The sequence below is a fragment of the Triturus cristatus genome, chromosome 3_2, assembly GCF_964204655.1.
Source record: "Triturus cristatus chromosome 3_2, aTriCri1.1, whole genome shotgun sequence".
Taxonomy (NCBI): Eukaryota; Metazoa; Chordata; class Amphibia; order Caudata; family Salamandridae; genus Triturus; species Triturus cristatus.
Genome location: NC_140584.1, coordinates 144,286,398 through 144,310,523, shown reverse-complemented (window position 1 = coordinate 144,310,523; position 24,126 = coordinate 144,286,398).

Sequence of the window (24,126 nt, the reverse complement as noted above, 5' to 3'; positions counted from 1 at the left end):
GGGAGAGAAGCAGGGCACCGATCCAATGGTGAGCAGAACCGGAGCCAAGCTCTACTGTCCATCAGCGTCGTCCATACAGCGGAGGGGGTTTCATTCCCGGTCAGCCACTCATTTCCGCCAATATCACAGCACCGCTGCAGAAGCCGCCCGGCAGGCACACACCACTCTGCAGGAGGCCCACAAGCGTGACGGTCCCCGGCAGAAGTCAAGCAGAGGTCAGCGCTGACAGCGAGTCCGCTCCGCTGGCTCTCAGGATTAAGGCCGCTCCTCCATGCCAGCTCCGAGCCGCCATCTCAGGGCCAGGTTACAGCGCCCGGTCGCGGCGCTCCACTCACCCCGCACTTCACTGTTCTACCAAAGCTGCCGCCAGCCGCCGCACCAGGGTCAGTGCCAGGGCCCCCGCCACTCTGCAGGGGCAATGCGCAGCCCTCAAGTCACTGCAATGTAAGGCGGCCTCTCCGTTAAGCCACGGCCGCCATCTTAGGCCGCCGTGGCCAGTACTGCAACGGGAGAAGGAATTATGCCGCTTTCCGCTGTCCAGGCGCCCACGTCATCGGAGGAGCTCCCACCAGGGCACCAGATATTCCTAGGCAGGATGGGGGATTAGGGGCCCCTGTAGTACCGCAGGATCTATGATAACGGAGGCAAGCCACTGAGGAGCTCCGAGGTCCGCATCCGTCTACATCGGTATCAGGCCACGCCCCCCTTTCCTGGCAACATCATGATAGCAGCAGAAAAGGAATCTGGCACTGGACAGTGGGACCAGCAAGCCATGATTTCCAACAAGGAATCATACAAAGCAGCAAGGCAGGTTTGAAAAGGGGAAGAACCACTTCAATCTCTCTACCAGCATCTTGACAGGATGTGAAGCACACCCCTAAAAGAAGCTGGACCAGTGCTTGGGATCTGGCCCCTGCTGTACTTTGTGGTTCCTCATTGGCCTCAGGGATGCACTGATTTGCGCCACGACAGTCACATTTATGCAGATATACTGTACTGCCTGAGGCATGTGCAATATGCCTGCTAAAAAATATATTGTGCTTTTGTGAGGGGGTTGCAGTTGAACTACGCTCTTCTCATGCTCAATCCAGACATCCACCTAAGGACTACTGGGCTTTTAAACAACACTGTGTAGCTAGATCGTGCCTCAGCACTTAAGCCTCTTCTTGACTTCCTGTCACAAGGAGCATGGAGAGACTGAGAGGGGTGACCTGCACACCAGCAGTGTACATGAAATCACAAATGTCATGTCAAATTACATAATACCCAGTGTCTGGAGAGGCATATGAGGGGCTTCATATGAGGCAGGGCTTTGCCATGAAGCCCCTATTAAAGAGCTGCTACTGGTGGTGGGGCAGTAGTGATGAGAAGGTTTGCAACTCTCTCTGAGAGGTTCTATGTATGTTTCCTTATAGTGCTTCCAGGGGTCAGGCTGGGACAAGGTTATGATGCTACCCATAGCCCATAAATTTGCAGCAGTTCAGACAGGCCTATTGTCTCCAGGCTCAGAATTATCTAGTACGAAGTTTATGGACCTTATAATTCCAGGACTAGAGGAACTTGAAGATTGCGAGATATGGTATTTCACCTAGTTAATCCTCTGGGTGAATTACTGCATATCGAAATGAGGGCCTTAGTGTCATACAGAGTTTTTGTTGTCTGCAAGGCTTGCAGCAATGCCAGAGATTGATGTACTTTTCTACTAGACTTATAACAAATAAATGTTCACCATCCACATGACTTTGGATGGGGGATACTCAGCAGCCCTCAACCTCCTGGAACTCTCCGCAGCGTAGGACATGATCTCCCACCCTATCCTCATCCCATGCCTACACAACATCACATTCCAAGGACACACACTCTGATGAATCAACACCTTCCAGACTGGAAGGACCCAGTCAGTCATCCTTGCACCATACACATTGAACTCATCCAACCTCCAGTGGTGGCTGGTATGGAACGGTGGCAGGGGGCATGAATGATGTAATATGTGACATCATCAGCAGTGCATTGCGGGCGAGCGAGTTATAGTTAACAGAACTAACTATAACGGAGGAATTTCTATGGTTTTGTACGAGTGAAATGGCCAGCTAACAATAACACCCCTGAAACCTATGGTTTTTTCTGTGAATCTCTAAGGTTTTTTAAATGCTAATTTCTAACTATAACGTCTCTGAAACCTATGGTTTTTTCAGTGTATTTCAAAGCTTTTTGAAATGCTAATTTCTAACTATAACGTGACTGAAACCTATGGTTTTTTTCAGTGAATTTCAAAGGTTTTTTAAATGCTAATTTTTAAGTGTGATAGTAGTTATATCTATTTTTTGTACTGATTTTCTAAAGTTTTTTAACTGTTTATTTATAAATATTTTATTCATTAAATAACATTATATATTTTTCTGAAAAGTGCAAAACAATTTTTTTTAAGAACATTCAAACTGAAATATTGATTAATTTTTTGTTTTCATTTTTTATTTTAATATATCTATAATATTTTCTTTTTACAAAAAACATGTTTCCAAATTTTTTTCGGAGTCGCACACTCAAAGCGTACACATCACGGTGGGTGCGCGGATTTTTGCTGCCATTTTAGAAAAGTTGTGAAGGATCCATGTACAGTGTGCGACGGCTGCGTGTTTTTCAGTTACATCATATACATTTAATATGACGTGATGTGCGCGATTGGTATGCGATCAGTCCGCGACTCCTGCTCCCGCGCATTGGCGACACATGCGTATTACGGTACGAGATGCTTGCGCGGTGGCGGTTCCCGCGTGACGTCATATATATGCTGAAGCACGCTGGGTGCGCGACTCCCGGATAAAAAAGTATGTTCCAAAATTATATGTATGTGTCTTTAATATACATATTAGGGCAAGAGATTATCTAAGATATTCATACAAATAATATATTTGTACTTATAATAAACTTATATTATTTTTAAATATATTTTTGCGAAGTCGGGTGCGTGCATCATGAGCGCAGAGAACCAAGTCAGCAGAGCTGCTATAGAGCCAGAGAAACCAGGTCAGCAGAGCCGTTGTAGAGCCAGAGAACCAGGTCAGCAGAGCTGCTCTAGAACTAGAGACCCAGCTCAGCAGAGCTGCTCTAGAGGCCGAGAACCAGGTCAGCAGAGCTGCTGTAGAGCGAGAGAAACCAGGTCAGCAGAGCTGCTTTAGAGGGAGAGAACCAGGTCAGCAGAATTGCTTTAGAGCAAGAGAACCAGGTCAGCAGAGCTGCTCTAGAGCCAGAGAACCAGGTCAGCAGAGCTGCTTTAGAGCCATAGAACCAGGTCAGCAGAGCTGCCCTAGAGGCAGAGAACCAGGTCAGCAGAACTGCTTTAGAGCCAGAGAACCAGGTCAGCAGAGCTGCTCTAGAGGCAGAGAACCAGGTCAGCAGAGCTGCTTTAGAGGGAGAGAACCAGGTCAGCAGAGCTGCTTTAGAGCCAGAGAACCAAGTCAGCAGAGCTGCTCTAGAGCCAGAGAAACCAGGTCAGCAGAGCTGCTTTAGAGGGAGAGAACCAGGTCAGCAGAGCTGCTTTAGAGCCAGAGAACCGGTCAGCAGAGCTGCTTTAGAGCCAGAGAAACCAGGTCAGCAGAGCTGCCCTAGAGGCAGAGAACCAGGTCAGCAGAACTGCTTTAGAGCCAGAGAACCAGGTCAGCAGAGCTGCTCTAGAGGTAGAGAACCTGGTCAGCAGAGCTGCTTTAGAGGGAGAGAACCAGGTCAGCAGAGCTGCTTTAGAGCCAGAGAACCAAGTCAGCAGAGCTGCTCTAGAGCCAGAGAAACCAGGTCAGCAGAGCTGCTTTAGAGGGAGAGAACCAGGTCAGCAGAGCTGCTTTAGAGCCAGAGAACCAGGTCAGCAGAGCTGCTTTAGAGGGAGAGAACCAGGTCAGTAGAGCTGCTTTAGAGCCAAGGGACCAGGTCAGCAGAACTGCTTTAGAGCCAGAGAACCAGGTCAGCAGAGCTGCTCTAGAGGCAGAGAACCAGGTCAGCAGAGCTGCTTTAGAGGGAGAGAACCAGGTCAGCAGAGCTGCTTTAGAGCCAGAGAACCAAGTCAGCAGAGCTGCTCTAGAGCCAGAGAAACCAGGTCAGCAGAGCTGCTTTAGAGGGAGAGAACCAGGTCAGCAGAGCTGCTTTAGAGCCAGAGAACCGGTCAGCAGAGCTGCTTTAGAGCCAGAGAAACCAGGTCAGCAGAGCTGCCCTAGAGGCAGAGAACCAGGTCAGCAGAACTGCTTTAGAGCCAGAGAACCAGGTCAGCAGAGCTGCTCTAGAGGCAGAGAACCAGGTCAGAAGAGCTGCTTTAGAGGGAGAGAACCAGGTCAGCAGAGCTGCTTTAGAGCCAGGGAACCAAGTCAGCAGAGCTGCTCTAGAGCCAGAGAAACCAGGTCAGCAGAGCTGCTTTAGAGGGAGAGAACCAGGTCAGCAGAGCTGCTTTAGAGCCAGAGAACCGGTCAGCAGAGCTGCTCTAGAGCCAGAGAACCAGGTCAGCAGAGCTGCTTTAGAGCCATAGAACCAGGTCAGCAGAGCTGATTTAGAGGGAGAGAACCAGGTCAGCGTAGCTGTTTTAGAACCAGAGAACCAGGTCAGCAGAGCTGCTCTAGAGCCAGCTTTAGAACCAGAGAACCAGGTCAGTAGAGCTTCTCTAGAGCCCAAGAACCAGGTCAGCAGTGCTGCTCTAGAGCCAGAGAACCAGGTCTGCAGAGCTGCTGTAGAGCCAGAGAAACCAGGTCAGTAGAGCTGCTTTAGAGCGAGAGAACCAGGTCAGCAGAGCTGCTTTAGAGGGAGAGAACCAGGTCAGTAGAGCTGCTTTAGAGCCAAGGGACCAGGTCAGCAGAGCTGCTCTAGACCCAGAGAACCAGGTTAGCAGAACTGCTTTAGATCCATAGAACTGGGTCAGCAGAGCTGCTTTAGAGCCAGAGAACCAGGTCAGCAGAGTTGTTGTAGAGCCAGAGAACCAGGTCAGCAGAGCAGCTCTAGACCCTTAAAACTAGGTCAGCAGAGCTGCTCTAAAGCCAGAGAACCAGGTCAGCAGAGCTTCTGTAGAGCCAGAGAAACCAGGTCAGCAGAGCTTCTTTAGAGGGAGAGAACCAGGTCAGCAGAGCTGCTTTAGAGCCAGAGAACCAGGCCAGCAGAGCTGCTTTAGAGCCAGAGAACCAAGTCAGCAGAGCTGCTTTAGAGCCAGAGAACCAGGTCAGCAGAGCTGCTCTAGAGCCTAAGAACCAGGTCAGCAGAGCTGCTCTAGAGGCCGAGAACCAGGTCAGCAGACCTGCTGTAGAGCCAGAGAAACCAGGTCAGTAGAGCTGCTTTAGAGGGAGAGAACCAGGTCAGCAGAGCTGCTCTAGAGGGAGAGAACCATGTCAGCAGAGCTGCTTTAGAGCCGGAGAACCAGGTCAGCAGAGCTGTTGTAGAGCCATTGAACCAGATCAGCAGAGCTGCTCTGTCGCCTATGAACTAGGTCAGCAGAGCAGCTTTACAGCCAGAGAACCAGGTCAGCAGAGCTGCTTTAGAGGCAGAGAACCAGGTCAGCAGAGCTGCTCTAGCTGACACTGACTGACTGACACTGACTGACTGACACTGACTGACACTGATTGACTGACACTGACACTGACTGACACTGATTGACACTGACTGACTGACACTGATTGACTGACACTGACTGACTGACACAGACTGACTGACTGACATGACTGACACTGATTGACTGACACTGACTGACTGACTCTGACTGACAATGACCCTGACTGACACTGACTGACTGACTGACATTGACTGACTGACTGACACTGACTGACACAGACTGACACTGACTGATTACTCTCTACTACTCTACTACTCATACTCTACTACTCTCTACTGTTCTCTCTCTACTACTCACTCTCTACTACTCACTCTCTACTACTCACTCTCTACTACTCTCTACTACTCACTCTCTACTACTCTACTACTCTCTACTACTCACTCTCTACTACTCTCTACTACTCACTCTCTACTACTCACTCTCTACTACTCTCTACCACTCACTCTCTACTACTCTACTGCTCACCCTCTACTACTCACTCTCTACTACTCACTCTATGAATCTCTACTACTCACTCTCTACTACTCTCTCTCTACTAATCACTCTCTACTATTCACTCTCTACTACTCACTCTGTACTACTCGCTCTCTACTACTCTCTGCTACCCACTCTCCACTACTCACTCTCTACTACTCTACTGCTCTCTACTACTCTCTCTACTACTCACTCTCTACTACTCTCTACTACTCACTCTACTACTCGCTACTACTCACTCTCTACTACTCTCTCTACTACTCTCTACTACTCACTCTCTACTAATCACTCTCTACTACTCACTCTCTGCTACTCTCTACTACTCACTCTCCACTACTCACTCTCTATTACTCGCTCTCAACTACTCTCTACTACTCACTCTCTACTACTCTACTCTCTCTACTACAGTGTCTCTCTACTACTCTCTACTACTCACTCTCTACTACTTGCTCTCTACTACTCGCTCTCTACTACTCTCTACTACTCACTCTCTACTACTCTCTACTACTCTCTACTACTCACTCTCTACTTCTGCACTACTCTCTACTATTCACTCTCTACTTCTCACTCTCTACTACTCTCTCTCTACGACTCACTCTCTAAAACTCACTCTCTACAACTCTCTACTACTCACTCTCTGCTGCTCTCTACTACTCACTCTCTACTACTCTCTCTCTACTACTCTCTACTACTCACTCTACTACTCACTCTCTAATACTCACTCTCTACTACTCTCTACTACTCTCTCTCTACTACTCGCTACTACTCAATCTACTACTCACTCTCTACTACTCTCTACTACTCTCTCTCTTCTACTCACTCTCTACTACTCACTCTACTACTCACTCTCTACTAATCTCTACTACTCTCTACTACTCTCAACTACTCAATCTATACTACTCACTCTCTATTACTCTCTACTACTCACTCTCTACTACTCACTCTCTACTACTCACTCTCTGCTACTCTCTCTACTACTCTCTACTACTCTCTACTACTCACTCTCTACTCTCTACCTCTCTACCTCTTTCTACCTCTCTCTTCTACTCTCTACCTCTCTACACCTCTACCTCTCTGCACCTCTACCTCTTTACCTCTCTACCTCTACCTCTCTACCTCTTCACTTCTACCTCTCTACCTCTCTCTACACGCACACATATGCACATATATATATATATATGCATATATATGCATATGCATTTATATATATGTATGTTTATATTACCTACTGGCGGTCGCCAGAAGATAGTTATAGTTAGGACCTATTTTCCATAGGAAATCCGAAACATTCTATTTGGAATAACTTTGGCACCGGTTGACGAATCCTCGTGAAATTTTCCAAACTTTTGCCCCACTCCGCTCCGCTCCTACCCTGAAAGTTTTGCGGTGATCCATCAAGCGGGGGCCGAGAAAAAAGGGGGGTCCCAAAACACGTTTTCCCCATGCAATTTCCCATAGGATCTGTTGTCGCAGCTACAGCCCGAACCGCTGAACAGAATGACACCAAATTTGGCAAAGAGGTAATCCTCAGTTCGGACTCATGCCTTTTGCATATATGGTGTAAATCTGTTCAGTAGTTCCTGAGAAAATTAGGGTAAAAAAGTTAGTGATATCTATGGTCGTGGAGGATCCGCGGACCGTGTCCACACCGTATGCGCACCCTCCCCGAACCGAGCACGCAACCTCCCCGAACCGAGCGCGCACCTTCCTGATCGCGCGCTGAATGCTAATTGGCTGTCGAGTATCTTTCTACATTCGAAACCAGGAAATGTTGGCGGACATTTCCTGTCTCGGTAGAAGCGAGGCTGAAGATGCAAGGGGAATAAGTGTGTAAAACATATAAAGGGGGCAGAGTGGAAATACTCTGACCCTCTAGATGTGCTTAGGGGGGCCCCCCTTTTTAAAAAAAAAAACGGCGAAATGCGCGCACCATGCGCGCATCCTTTCGCGTTGGATGCACGGATCCTCTTGCGGTGGGTGTGCGGATCCACGGCAACGTTTTTTGAAAAAACGACAAGAAATCATTGGTTGTATGACAACTTTCTACACTGAAAGGTAGGGTGTATATTTCTGTTTTTTAAAGGTATGATTGTTATTGGTTAACCAAAAACAGATTGTAAGAAACATAAAATATGATAAGCTGATATGTTGAAAAGTCAAGCACACTTCCTGTCTTGTGTCGGAACATTGTGTGCTGAGCTTGTGACCTGTGAGCTCAGTGCAGTGTTCCATGACCTGTTTCTATGGTAACAGGCAGAAGGCAGATTGGGGGAAGGGTTGAAATGTATTTCAGTTGGAAAGGGTTGAAATGTTTAACCAATAGAAATGTGTGATTGCTTTTGAGTTTATGTGCGAAGGATTGTGATTTGATGTTTACATGTATATGTGTGGAAAATGAAAGGGAAACTTTTTCATTCTTTGCTTTTGCTGAGAGGTGCACAGTGCAGAGATTCTGTAAAAGAAAATATGGTGAGTGATTTATATACTTCTTAATCTACAAAAGAACTTGAAAGATGAGGTATTTAATTGTGAGGGGATGTATGTAGACTATTTTTATTTTAATCAGACTAATGTATTTTTTCTGCTAAAGTGTAGGGAGTACTTTTTTTCTCTACAATGCGTGTGCATGTAGAAACCATTCTGTGATAAGCATTTGTGTTTTTCATGTGTTTGTAAACAGATAACTGTGCAGTTTTTATATTTTGGTAGAATTAGAAACCAGTCATTGTTTATGAATTTGTGAAAATGAGTTATGTTATGTTTCTATACTAAGATGTAGTACTACGTCTAGATGAAGAGATGTGTTTTGATATAGTGCAAGGGATAGTGTTGTTTGTCTAGAATCACACAGTGAGTCTGTGTGCATTTGAGAACCACTGTGAGAGAAGCATTTGGTGACATCGTGTATTTGCTGACAGATAACCGTTTTAACTTGTCATGTTGTGAAGTTTTAGTAGCATTAGAAGACAGTTATGGCTTATGATTTGATTAAATGAGTCAGGCTTTGACAGAAAAGTGCAGTCCTGAAATATGTAGATTGTCTGCAGTTCCCTTACCAGTTGCACTGTAGTGAATGAGTTTTGGTAAACTCATAGGGATAGTGGTGCTGGTCTAGAATCACACTGTGAGTTAGTGTGTATTTGGGATCACTGTGAGAGAAGCATTTGGTAACATCATGTATTTGCTGATAGATAACTGTTTTAAAAGTGTCATGTTGTGAAGTTTTAGTAGGATTAGAATCCAGTCTTTGCTTATGCGTTGATTAAATGACTCATGCTTTGACACTGATGTGGTGTACTTAAATATGTAGATTGTGTGCAGTACCATTAACTCTTCCAGAGTAGTGAATGAGTTTTGGTAAACTCCTAGGATAGTGTTGCTTGTCTAAAATCACACTGTGAGTCTCTGTGCATTTGGGTAAGGATTGTGAAAGAAGCATTTGTTACCATTGTGTATTTGCTGACATCTACCTGTTTTAAAACCGGTCATGTTGTGAAATTTTAGTAGCATTAGAAGCCAGTCTTTGCTTATGCTTTGATTATATGAGTCAGGCTTTGACATAAAAGTGCAGTCCTGAAATATGAAGATTGTGTGCAGTTCGCTTACCACTTCCACTGTAGTGAATGAGTTTTGGTAAAGTCCTAGGGATAGTGGTGCTTGTCTAGAATCACACTGTGAGTCTGTGTGCATTTGAGAACCACTGTGAGAGAGGCATTTGGTAACATTGTGTATTTGCTGACAGATAACTAATTTAAAACCTCTCATGTTGTCAAGTTTTAGTAGCATTGGAAGCTAGTCTTAGCTTATTCAGTTTTAAAGGAAAGTTTATTGAAATTCAATTACAACAAAATAAACAATAGAACATAATATCTAAACACGTCTAAAGTGCAAAAAGAAATGGGATAAATGAGAGGGAGAAATAAAGAGATAAGGGAAAGAAACAGAAGAGAAAGGAAGAGAAAAGATCATTAATAAAGCAAAACATATGCATTATGAATGTAATCATTGGTATACAAAGTTACACAAAGAATGTAGATAGATATACAAACTGTACAGAAACTCCTCCAATAGTGATGCATAAAGATAACCATAAGACAGACAATAGAAATATATACATGAAACCATCAGGAATATTTTCATGGAGGTTTGGGAACTTCTTCCGTACAAGGATTATGTAAAGGTAGGGAACGAGCAGATATATTTAAGAAGTTTGTGATGGGTAGCCATAGTAAGTCGCGCTTAATAGCAAGTGTAATAGGATAAACATAGGCTCTATCTAATCTGTGATGATAACAAACTCCATACCACCAAGCTTGAAAAGAAACATTTGAGGTATCCTTCCAAGATTTAGTGATTTGTTGAAAAGCTACGGCTATAAGTAAATCAATAATGGAAGTGTTAGTAGTGGAAGAGGACCATATGTCTGAGAGACTGCCTAAGAAAATATGTGAAAAAGTAAGAGGGAAATGGGAGGAAAAAATCTTATTAATCTGATTCCATACATCGTTCCAAAATTTATAAATCACCGGGCATGTAAATAACATATGTTTAAGATCCGCCAGTGAAGCTGAGCAAGACCAGCAAGAGGAGGGAATGGATGGGTCAATTAAATGCAATTTGGCAGGAGTGATCAAAAGTCTATTATATATCAAAAATAACGTTTGAGTTGTATTTGCTGTTCTAGAGGATTTCCTTATCTTGGTCCAAATTTTTTGCCACATTGGGACAGAAAATGCTTCCTCTAAATCTGACTCCCAATCTTTTTCTATTTTAGATTTATCTCGACTGCTAGAAGTATCCCTTAATTTTTTATAGATTTGGGAAGCGGAGGAAGAAGCAAGTAAATAAGGGAGAGAAAGAGGAGAAGAGTTGGTGTGAAAGACGGAATCCGAAAGGGCATCATAACTGTTTTGCACAACCGTGCGCAATAGCTTATATTTGGATTCAAATGATATTGGCAAAGAAAAGTGGAATTGAAGAATAGAAAATGGAATACAAGTACCTTCCTCAAACAGTTGGTGAGTCCAATTAATACCGAGATCTTTCCAGTCCTTCCAAAAAAGCGTCTTGTTTCTAATTTTAATAAGAGTGTTATACCACAAGGGGGATTGCAAAAAACGTGAACGGTCATCTAAACCTTCCAGGAAAAGAGGGGAAAATACTTTCCGAGAGTTTTTAAGAATAGGGAGAGAGAATTTCTTGGGAATATGGGACAGTGACATAAATTCTTCAAAAGTGAAAGGGTGAAAGAAGGAAGATTCAATGTCTACCTACAAAGGCTGTGAAGGGAGATCAGACACTTGTTCAGATAATAAGGAAACCGAATGCTTAAGGAAAAACGAGGTATGACAAGAAGCAAAATCCGGATAATTAACTCCACCCAACTGTTTAGGACATTTGAGTTTTGCAAAAGACATCCTAGCTTTCTTATGTTGCCATAGGAATTTTGATAGAGTAGAATATATATGTTTATAACAATACTTAGGGACATTAACTGGAAGATTAGAAAGATAAAACAGAATTATTGGAACTAACATCATTTTAATAGAATCCAGTCTACCCCACCATGATAAAAACAAAGGATGCCAACGAGTTGTAGAATCTTGTAGCGTTGTTTGTAGATTTTTAATATTGAGTGTTACTGTGTCTTTAATAGAGGACTTGAACCACAAACCTAAGTATTTAATCTTAATTGGACTCCAATGAAAAGAAGAGGCCAAAAAGTCTGCATGAAAACAAAATGTATTCAAAGGGAGGATTTCACATTTATCAACGTTAAGTTTATAACCTGATACTTTCGCAAAATCAGAGACTTCCGATAAAAAGGATGGAATAGAGGATTGTGGATTAGAGATAAATAAAAGAATATCGTCCGCATATGCAGAAAGCTTCAAATACTTATCGCCATAAGGGAAGCCGGTAATACCCTTATTCATTCGAATTTTTGTCAAGAAAGGTTCTAATGCCAAAATAAAAAGAAGAGGAGAAAGAGGACATCCTTGTCGGACACCCCTGAAGAGGAAACGAGGAGGAAACAAGGCCATTAGCTAAGATAAAAGATCTAGGAAAAGAATACAATTAAGAAATATAGGCAAGAAATTTCTGGCCAAAACCAAACCAAATAAGAACTGCGAACATAAATTGCCAATTAACCCTGTCAAATGCCTTTTCGGCGTCTAATGCAACAGCAGCTAAAGAATGCTGGTAGGAATGGGACTTACTAAGTACATTGAAAAAGAGGCGGGTGTTATCAGAAAGGTGACGGCCCATAATGAAACCGCATTGTTCTTTACCAATTATTTTAGGTAAAATTTTGTCAAGACGAAGCGCAAGAATTTTTGCAAATATCTTATAGTCTAGGTTGATTAAAGAAATAGGTCTATAATTTTTACATAGAGTATGGTCCTTATTCTCTTTAGGGAGGAGGCAGATTAAGGCTTCTTGGAAAGAACCTTCAGATTTTTTGGACGATATAAAAAATGAAAACAGCTGGTGAAGTTTGGGAACAAGCAACTTAGAAAAGTGTAAATAGAAGTCTATCGTGAAGCCATCTGGTCCAGGAGCCTTGCCTTTTTTAAGCACCTGAATGGAGTCCAAGATATCTTTAGGGCCTATATCTGCTTCTAATGGTGCAAAATCAGTTTCTGGAAAAGAAGGAGAGGGGATAGAGGATAAATAGTGATCAATATCCATTAACAGAGGAGGAGACTCCGGAGTATAAAGATTTTGATAAAAATTTGTGAATTCCGTCAGAATATCTTCATCCTTATAAAGAGTGATATTAGATGAGGAGACAATAGACTCGATTTTTGTGCGTTCTCTCTTAACTTTAAGATACTTGGCAAGAAGGTTACCTGCCTTATTTTGTGCGTTGTAGTATTTGGCACTCGATTTTAGTAAGATTAAATTTGCAGACTCCGTGGAGAGTTTATTAAAAGAGATTTTGGCCTTAAGAAGCTTATCTAAGTCAGATTGAGATTTAGTTAAATAATAGGAATGTTCCAGTTGTTTAATTTGTGCGTTGATGGACTGTAAGGAATGGGATGCAACACGCCTTTTATGGGAAACAAACGAAATATTGAAATCTCTAGAAGCAGCCTTAAAAGCGTCCCATAGCACCTGAGGAGATATCAGAGGAGACTCATTTTCTGTAAAAAATAGGGATGAAAACTCAAGGAAGGCTGGAGTAAATTTGGGGTCCAATAGGAGAGAATTATTAAACCTCCATCTTCTAGTACCTTTGATGGGGGGGAGTAAGTCTAGGCGCAAGGAAACTGGAGCATGGTCAGAAATTAAAATAGAACCTATTTCAGAAAGGGTAATGTGTTGGGTCAAGGCTTTAGAAATGAAAATGTAGTCAATCCGGGACTGGGAAGAATGAGCCGGTGAGTAATATGTGTATTCCCGAAGTGTGGGATGGCAGAGTCTCCAGGAATCAACAAGAGAACGTTGGGATATAGTGGATGTAAATTGAGTGTGCATGTGAGAGGGCGAGAATCGGGAATGGGACCTTCGATCTAAATTAGGGTCCATAACCGTATTGCAATCACCCCCTAGAATGAGATAGTCATCAGAGGAGTGCATCAACGAAGCTAGTATCTGGGGCCAAAATAATTTATCTTGTATAAAGGGGGCATACAGATTAAAAATAGTTAAAGGGATTTTATCAATCACTAAAGATACAGTAACCCACCTACCATCAGAGTCATTGGCTTGATTTATAACTTTAATATTTAACCGCTTATGACAGAGAATAGCAACACCATTACGTTTCCCTGAACCAGGAGACGCAAAAACATGACCTACCCAATTACGACGTAATTTGGTAACTTCAATCTCTTTTATATGAATTTCTTGTAATAACACAATATCCCCTTTTAAGTTTGCTAAGTGAGATAAAACTCGTTGCCGCTTAATGGGAGAACCCAAACCTTTAACATTCCAGGTAAATATATTCAACGACATCTAAATATATAGCTCATATCAAAAACATTTTATGAAAGACAATTAAATACATGGGTAACCAAAAAATAAAAAAACATCATATAAAAGTGTAAGAAAATGACAATATCATTAGAGGAGTAGTGATAGGATAGGGTAAGGAAGTATGAAATAAGAAAAAGTCTTGAAAAAGAAAGATTGTAAGCCGAAAGATACAAAGTGAAAAAGATGAGAATTAGAAATAAATAAGGAGAGAAACACCAAAGACAAACCAGAAATTGGGAAATGAGAATTAGCAAAACAGGAGGAAAAAAGAAAGCGAGAGAAAGGACGAGGACAATAAACAAAAGAACATCAGCATCATTACGTATAGTATGACTGTGATAACAGAAGAAAGAATAGGGGGAGATAGAAAAAAAAAATGAGCCAATAATAGAATAAAAAATACAAAATATCGCAAATACTTGAGAAGAAAAACAAAGAACAAAGAGACAAGGTAGAAAGACCCAATAAAATATATCATAAAGACATACCACAGATAAACATGGAGGATGGGGGGGTGAAGCCGCATAGGAAAAGTCAGCATACCAAGACGGACAACTCCAGGACTGACGAGGGCACGAGGAACAACGACCTCCAGGGATAACAAAGGAGTAAGATGTAAGGGATTATATAATGCGTCTACAAAAGAAACAGAAAAGAAAACATGTTTACCAACAAAGCTATATACGGAACAAGAGAAAAAATGCAAAAAATCACATATTGGACAAAAACTACTTAAAATGAAATTAGAAACATATAGTATCCAATAGATGAGAATTCAAATCAGAAACCTATGATCGAGACATGTCCATAGATTCAACCCTGCAGGTATTCAGAAAGTGCTGGAGAAGAGCAGGGTCTTCATAGTTAGTTGTTTTGTTATTATAAGTCACTTTGAACAAACAGGGATGAAATAAACCACATCGAGCATTCAAACTACGTAGAGCAGGTCTCATATCCAAAAACTTCTTCCTCCGATCCGCTGTCACCTTAGAATAGTCTTGAGCAAAGAACAAATTGTAGCCTTTCCAAAGAATTTTACCTTTTTGCTTAGCAGCCTGAAGAACCTTGAGTAAATTGGTGTATTCCAAAAAATATAAAATAACACCTCTAGGTTTCACAGAAGAGGACGCAGCATTAGAAGGGCCTGGACCATGACCTAAGCGATGCGCTCGTTGGATGTTGAGGGGAGGTGATTCAGGAAAACCGAGAAGCTTTGGAAGAAAAGTTTGAAAAAATGACAAAGGGTCAGAACCTTCAAGGCCTTCCAAAAGACCATAAATGCGTAAATTATTACGCCTATTCCGATTTTCCAAATTCTCAACTTGCTGTGTAAGAAGTGAGATCTCCCTTCGCATACCAGGAACATGATCCGTGATGGCTTGAATAGATTCTACTTGAATCTCAAGAGCATCGACTTTCTTCTCTGTGTTAGACCAATTATCCTCAAGGCTCTGAAGGCGAAAGTTAGTTTCTGTCATATACGGTTTAAGGGAACGTATTTCCTCCAGTAGAAGCTCCATTGAGATTGCAGATGAAGTATGAGGAGGAGATGGAGGGTTAACTTTTGTTCGCTTACCCGAGGAAGAAGAGGAAGCAGAAGGAATTTTAGAGATTGGCTTAGAGCAAGAGCTCGGTGTGGTAGATGAAAAGGGTTTAGAAGTGACAGAGTCAGTACCAGTCTCCTCCATAGTATCCTGTAATATACTGAAAGGATTGGAGGTTTCCACTGATGTATTTTTGGTATGCTGGGCATTACCACGACTGGTACGAGGCATTGCCATTCACACCGGAGAAGTGTTCAAAAAGGCGCCAAAAATAGAGCTAAAAGTCACAGAGAAATGAAGAGTGTAGCAGTAATATACTGATTAAAGAACATAAGCTGCTGGAAAGATGTTCACATTCAAAATACTTTGGTCATATGAGCATCCAGGTATGAGGAGACACTCCAGTGGGGAAAATGAGCTTCAAAAAATATTCTGAACGAGTAACAAAAGAAGAGGCGCTTGACATGAATCAAAATGTAGAGAAGACGAGCAAAAAAAAAAAAAAGGTCACATAGGTTCACCTTTGTTCATGTGAGCTTCCAGGTGTGAGGAGACATTGCAGTAAAGAAAATGCACTTCAGAAAGTCCCAAAAGAAACAACGCTTGGTAGGAATCAACATGCAGAGAAATAGGAGCAAAATAAGGCCACACACGCTCACCGTTATTCATATGAGCGTCCAAGTATGAGGAAACACATCAGCCGAGAAAATGCGGGGAACCGGAACACACAAAATGGCGGCCGCAACCTTCATGAAGCCGCGCGTAGATCAAAACTTCAAAAAGCACCGAAGTCCGTCATCCTCGTAATCGGCAAACAGCACGGGTGAGGCAGGCGAGATTCACGAGCATGCTTCCACCGCTGAAAGGTCCAAAATGCAGAAATAATGACCCGGAGGGGTTCCAATGCGCTACTCCGTCACGGAGCTCCGACGGATAGCGGCCATTTCCCTCGGCGTTCAAGCCACGCCCCCCTAGTCTTTGCTTATGCATTGATAAAAGGAGTCAGGGTTTGACACTAAGGTGCAGTACCATGTACTATTCTGTTCACTGTGGCAGAACTGAAAATTTAAAAGTTTTATCTAAGCACTGTCCTAGAAGTAGTCTGATTATTTAGTCAGTTTCTAAGTACCACCAAATAGACTGCTTCAAATGTCTATGCAGTATGCATGTAGTGTTCTAACATACTATACACTTGTCTTTTACACCTTCAATTCCCTAGTCAGTATCCATACACTTCCAGGAAATATTCTGTCACTTCCTTTGCAGTCCTCTAGAGACCCATTCAACAGCATGTACTAATCCATTCACAGTGCCAAAACCCAAACACTTATAAATTCACCAAGACACTCTCTTTCCAGTACTCTAATGATTCAGTCACTGCCTAAGTATTCATGCACAGAGCCAGGTCTTTCCATATGGACTTCTTCCAACCCCTATCCACTATGAATGCAGTCCTCTAAGCACCTACACACTTGTCTTTCACACCTTCAATTCCCCAGTCAGTATCCGTTCACTTCCAGCAAACACCCTGTCACTCCATTTGCACTCCTCTAGTGACCCATTCAGCATCATGTACTAATCCATTCACTGCGCCAAACCCTAATAAATTCACCCAGGCACTCTCCTTGCAGTACTCTAATCATTCAGTCAGTACTCAAGTACTCATGCAGTGACCCAGGCCTTAGTATATGGACTGCTTCAAACCCTTATCCACTATGCATGCAGTCCTCTAACCACCTACACAATTGTCTTTCTCACCTTCAATTCCCTAGTCAGTATCCATATACTTCCAGGAAATACCCTGTCACTCCCTTTGCAGTCCTCTAGTGACCCATTCAGCACCATGTACTAATCCATTCACTGTGCTAAAACCCAAACACTTATAAATTCACCAAGATACTATCTTTGCAGTACTCTAATCAATCAGTCAGTGCCTAAGTATTCATACACTGAGCCAGGCCTTAGCACATGGACTGCTTCAAACCCCTATGCACTATGCATGCAGTCTTCTAACCACCTAGACACTTGTCTTTCACACTTTCAATTTCCTAGTCAGTATCCATACAGTCCAGCACTTGTGACTGCCTTTGCACTCCTCTAGTGACTCATTCAGTACCAAGTACTAATCCATTCCCTGTGAAAATCCTAACACTTATACATTCACCTAGGCACTCTCCTTGCTGTACTCTAATCATTCAGTCAGTACCCAAGTAGTCATGCAGTGAGCCAGGCCGTAGCACATGGACTGCTTTAAATGCCTATGCAGTATTAATGCCGGCCTCTAATCACCTACACAGTTGTCTTTCACACCTTCAATTCTCTAGTTAGTATTCATACTCTTCTAGCAAACACCCTGTCACTCACCCAGTGTGTCTCCTTATAGTACTGTAATCATTTAGTCAGTTAGCATGTAGTCTTTTAGTGAGGAAGGCTTTAGGGCATGAACTGCTTCAAAGTAGTATGCACTATGCATGTAGTGTTTTAACGATCGTCACACTTGTGGTTCAGGGCTATAGTTTCTTAGTCAGTTTTTATATAAAATGTGTTTGTACAGTAATGGAATAGTATAAATTTGAAAGTTATTAATATACATTTATTTATGATTCTTTTTTACAGATACAGAACAGGAGTGATTCTCATCTGTTTGCACTCTTCTCGTGCAAGATTGTTTGGATGAAGGGTCCTTAGGTGTTTCATCATACTTGCTGTGCTGCACGAGTATTTTTTGTTAGGATTCCCTCGTAACAGAACTCTTTGGCAAATCTTGCGAATGAAGAAGGTGGCATTGGTCTTCACCACTGATGAAAAACATTGTGGGCGTGGTGCCTTCTGCATAAAAAATTCCTCAGATTCGGTAAATATTTTAAAGCAGCAACATTTACAGTTTTTGTAAGTTAAACTTATAAAATTTTGTTAGCTGTATACATTTGATATATCTGTGATTTGTATCTTGTGGTATTTTGTTAAGAATACCATGTTGGGTTTTTAAAAAAAATCTTTTTGATTTTCCAGGTCTGTCGTCGACATCCGTGGTTCCCACAGGAGTGTTCTGCTTTGTTGTTTTGTATTATTGTAGTAACATTTTTTTTTATTAGTTTATTGTTTATATTTATGCTAATAAAAATATAAAGTTTGAAAATAATTTATCGTTTATATATTTATTATTATAAAAAATAAAGTTTGACAAACAAATTAATAATGTTTTTGGTTGTTCTCTTAACTGCTGTGTGACTCTTTCTTGTTCTTATTACTGTTATTTGATGGAGTCCACCATGGTGTTAAATTTTGGGGCACTTATCGCTGGAATACTAGTGATATCTGCAGTTTGCACCAACTTATGAATAGTGTGTTAGATTTATCTCAACTTTACTTCCGTTAAAGTGCTGATAATGCAATGGAGATCAGCCGTTCCCGTGCAAAAAGACATTAGGTGCACCTTTGCGATTTATTCTAAATACTAAAATCCTGTATGGTATTGCACTGAGGTGTTGGCTGCACTTACAGTGTACACACGAAATCTATTAAGAAATCTCATTGTATTTATATTGATTGGGAATAGTGCGTCAGGTGCTGGATCTTGACGAGATACACTGTTCAGTTCGTATATTGTTCTGCATACGAAAAAAATCACATCACAACTTTCACACTAATTGCAATGCGAAACAAATTCCGGCGATAAGACACGTTAGCACCAGGGATTTTACACCTGCTTTCTGCTGGTGTTAAGCAGGACAACTACCTGCACCATGAAAGGGAACACAGCCAAGATACACCAGAACACCCACAGGTGCCATAGTGTCATTGAGCATGATACAGGGATACCCATGAGGGCCAGAAGACTCATCTCAACAACTCCAGGACTGCCAATGCCCCCCAAACCCATATCTTAGTAAGTGTGTCCCTGTGGTCATTGTCTTAGCATGATAGGAACAAGCCCTGCAACATCACAGTGTGCTGTCACCTCAGCGTTGGCAGTGAGCCTGGATGTGTAGCTACGTACACATCCTCCTGCATGCACAACTGGAGTGTGCTGGTCTGGGGTTCACAGGTCAGTGGAGGGGTGTGCCTATCCGGCAAGGGGAACGGGGTGTCTCGGACATGTCCGTGTACAGGAAGTACAGTAAGTGTGTCTCTGTGTTCTCGTGTGGCCTGTTACAAGAGCCGCAGCAGTCGATGTTGTAAAGTGGCATGTACCACCTCCAAACGGCACTGTGATGTTGTTGTTGGAATGTAGCAGGACATGCGCAAATAGGCATTACAATGGCGTGCTGGACGAGTGCACGAGATACAACAGCTCACAGTGCAAAAGTGTGGGGGCTCGTGGGAGGGAGGAGCAGCCATTTGGCAACATAACACACAGTGAACTCGACCATGTGCCACATGCTGGGCATCTCATCCATGATGACCACAGTCGCAGACATCCCACAACACCAACGACTGGCCTTTGTACACATCCTGTATGAATGGAGCGTGCTTTTCACTTCTATGCTCATTCAGTGGTGTGATGTTGGCGGGTTGTGTGACTTGTGCTCCTTGTTGGTGAGTTTCATTTGGGCCATTGTTTGTCTATACTTGTGCTGTACTTAATTGTGCATGTGTGCCATTCTGCTCATCTCCCCCCTCCCCCCACTCCCTGCTTATTCCTCTTCCTAGTGCTGTTGTGTCTATAATTTTGTTGCTGCACACATAAATACATGTAAAGAATAAATTAGAATTTTTCTTGATTCTTTTAGGTTTCAAAACTTCTCTATTGGTTTCTTTTTAATTTTCCATAAGAACCGTTTTTTTAATATTCAACAACACATAGAAGTCAGAAGTGCACCGTTTTCTATCAACACACTTTCTAGAACATTCTACAATACGTGCAGGTTAAAAGTTCATCAATTTTTTAAAACTTTACGATATTTTTTTTAAACTTTTTCTTGAACATTTAACGACACGTGCAGGTTAAAAGTTGACGATTGTTTTAAGTTCGAACAGTGCCTTCCAAATGCAAGTAGCAGGTGTGGTTGAGCTGAGCAAATTTTATCCTATGATATGTATTCCACGTTAAAACTGCTTTTTCTTAACCAATCACAAAGATGCTTTTCCACAAAACTAATGTGCACCCTAATTTTAGAAAATAATGCTTTTCATGATATCTTCAGAGATAAGTTATAGATAGGAATTAGCATTTAAAAAACCTTTGAAATTCACTGAAAAAACCATAGGTTTCATGCACGTTATAGTTAGGAATTGGCATTTAAAAAACATTTGAAATTCACTGAAAAATCCAAAGGTTTCAGGGGCGTTATAGTTAGTAATTGGCATTTAAAAACCTTAGAAATTCACTGAAAAAACCATAGGTTTCAGGGGTGTTATAGTTAGCTGGACATTTCCCTTGTACAAAACCCTATAAATTCCTCTGTTTTAGTTAGTTCAGCTAACTATAACTCGCGCCCCGCAATGCACTGCTGATGACGTCACATATTACATCACTCATGACATGGTCAGTGACATCACTGATGACATCACTGATGACATCTCAAATGACATCACTGATGCCCCTGAAACCTTTGGTTTTTTCAGTGAATATATATATATATACATATATAAACATATATATAATCTGCATATCTATATAAATACAAATGTAAATGCATGAATACATATACATATACATATATGCATACAAACGCATGTTACGTACATGAAAGTTTGAAAAACACTAATACAAGCAAAGCTAAAAAGCCACCTAATTACAAACAGAATTGCTTTAACTTTAACAAGGGTGAGACCTATTGCATTTTCAGTGCTTGTTTACTTTGGTTCCATCAAGAAGGCATTCAGATATGTCACACATTTGCCATACATTCTTGAATGGTAGCACTCTAGTTGCTCATTAGATCACTGTAGTAAAGCTACTGCTCGCCAGGGAAGTCTGCTGCTGATATTGAAAGTGCATGTTTCAGTCTGCATGTCAGAATGTTTTAATGAAATAGAAGAGGATTTGAGAAGTCATTCAAAATGTGCCCTAATTTTCCTTTTTTCAGCACTAATCATAATTTCTATGGCAAAATGAACCCCTTCATTGTGTTCCTTTTAAATTAAACTACTCACTCTCTACTACTCACTCGCTACTACTCTCTACTACTCACTCTCTGCTACTCACTCTCGACTACTCTCTACTACTCTCTACTACTACTCTCTACTACTTACTCTCTACTACTCTCTACTGCTCTCTACTACTACTCTCTACTACTCACTCTCTACTACTCACTCTCTACTACTCTCTACTACTCACTCTACTACTCTCTACCACTCACTCTCTACTACTCTACTACTGACCCTCTACTACTCTCCACTACTCTCTCTCTACTACTCCCTCTCTACTACTTACTCTACTACTCTCTACTACTCACTCTCTACTACTCTCTCTCTACTACTCACTCTCTTCTACTCACTCTCTACTACTCACTCTCCACTACTCACTCCCTACTACTCGGTCTCTACTACTCACTCTCTACTACTCTATCTACTACTCACTCTCTACTACTCACTCTTTACTACTCGCTCTCTACTACTCACTCTCTACTACTCTACTACTCTCTACTGCTCACTCTCTACTACTGTCTACTACTCACTCTACTACTCTCTACTACTCTCTACCACTCCCTCTCTACTACTCTACTACTAACTCTCTACTACTCTCTACTACTCTCTCTCTACTGCTCACTCTCTACTACTCACTCTACTACTCTCAACTACTCACTCTCTACTACTCTCGCTCTACTACTCACTCTCTACTACTCTTTACTACTCACTCTACTACTCACTCTCTAGTACTCACTCTCCACTCCTCTCTACTACTCACTCTCCACTACTCACAATCTACTACTCGCTCTCTACTACTCTGTACTACTCACTCTACTACTCACTCTCGACTACTCACTCTCTACTACTCTCTCTACTACTCATTCTCTACTTCTCTCTCTACTACTCACTCTCTACTACTCTTTACTACTCACTCTCTACTACACACTCTCTACTACTTGCTCTCTACTACTCGCTCTCTACTACTCTCTACTACTCAGTCTCTACTACGCCCTACTACTCACTCTACTACTGGCTCTCTCCTACTCACGCTATACTACTCTACTACTCCGTACTACTCTCTCTCTACTACTCACTCTCAACTACTCACTCTCTACTACTCACTCTCTACTACTCTCTCTCCACTACTCTCTACTACTCAGTCTACTACTCACTCTCTACTACTCACTCTCTACTACTCTCTACTACTCATTCTCTACTACTCACTCTCTACTACTCTACTACTCACTCTCTACTACTCTCTCTCTACTACTCTCTACTACTCACTCTACTACTCACTCTACTGCTCGCTCTCTACTACTCACTCTACTACTCACTCTCTACTACTCACTCTCTACTACTCTTTACTACTCACTCTCTACTACTCTCTACTACTCACTCTGCTACTCACTCTCTACTACTCTCTACTACTCTCTACTACTCACTCTCTACTACTCACTCTCTACTACTCTACTACTCACTCTCTACTACTCACTCTACTACTCTCTACTACTCACTCTCTGCTACTCTCTCTACTACTCTCTACTACTCACTCTCTACTCTCTATCACTCATCCTCTACTCTCTACCTCTCTACCTCTCTCTACCTCTCTCTCTACTACTCTCTACTGCTCTACCTCTACTACATCTACATCTCTACCTCTAAATCTCTACCTATCTACCTCTCTCTACCTCTCTCTACATGCACCCATATGGACATATATATATATATATGCATATATATCCATATGTATTTATATATATGTATGTGTATATATCTATACATATATAAACATATATATAATCTGCATATCTATATAAATAGAAATGTAAATGCATGAATACATAAACATATACATATACATATATGCATACAAACGCATGTTACGTACATGAAAGTTTGAAAAACACTAATACAAGCAAAGCTAAAAAGCCACCTAATTACAAACAGAATTGCTTTAACTTTAACGAGGGCGAGACGTATTGCATTTTCAATGCTTGTTTACTTTGGTTCCATCAAGAAGGCATTTAGAGATGTCACACATTTGCCATAAATTCTGAATGGTAGCACTCTAGTTGCTCATTAGATCACTGTAGTAAAGCTACTGCTCACCAGGGAAGTCTGCTGCTGGTATTGAAAGTGCATGTTTCAGTCTGCATGTCAGAATGTTTTAATGAAATAGAAGAGGATTTGAGAAGTCACTCAAAATGTGCCCTAATTTTTCTTCCTGCAGCACTAATCATAATTTCTATGGCAAAATGACCCCCCTCATTTTGTTCCTTTGCAAATTAAATGTTTTAAGTGTTACCACTTTATTCCAATCAAGCTAGCTTTAGGTGTGCCATACTTTTGCCATAAGTAAGACTGTTAGCGCTCTAGTTGTTCTTTAGCACACTCAGGGACATTCTGTCATTGGGCTATACTTGGGCTACATCTGGGTGATATTTGTGCTACATTTGGGCTCTTTTGTCT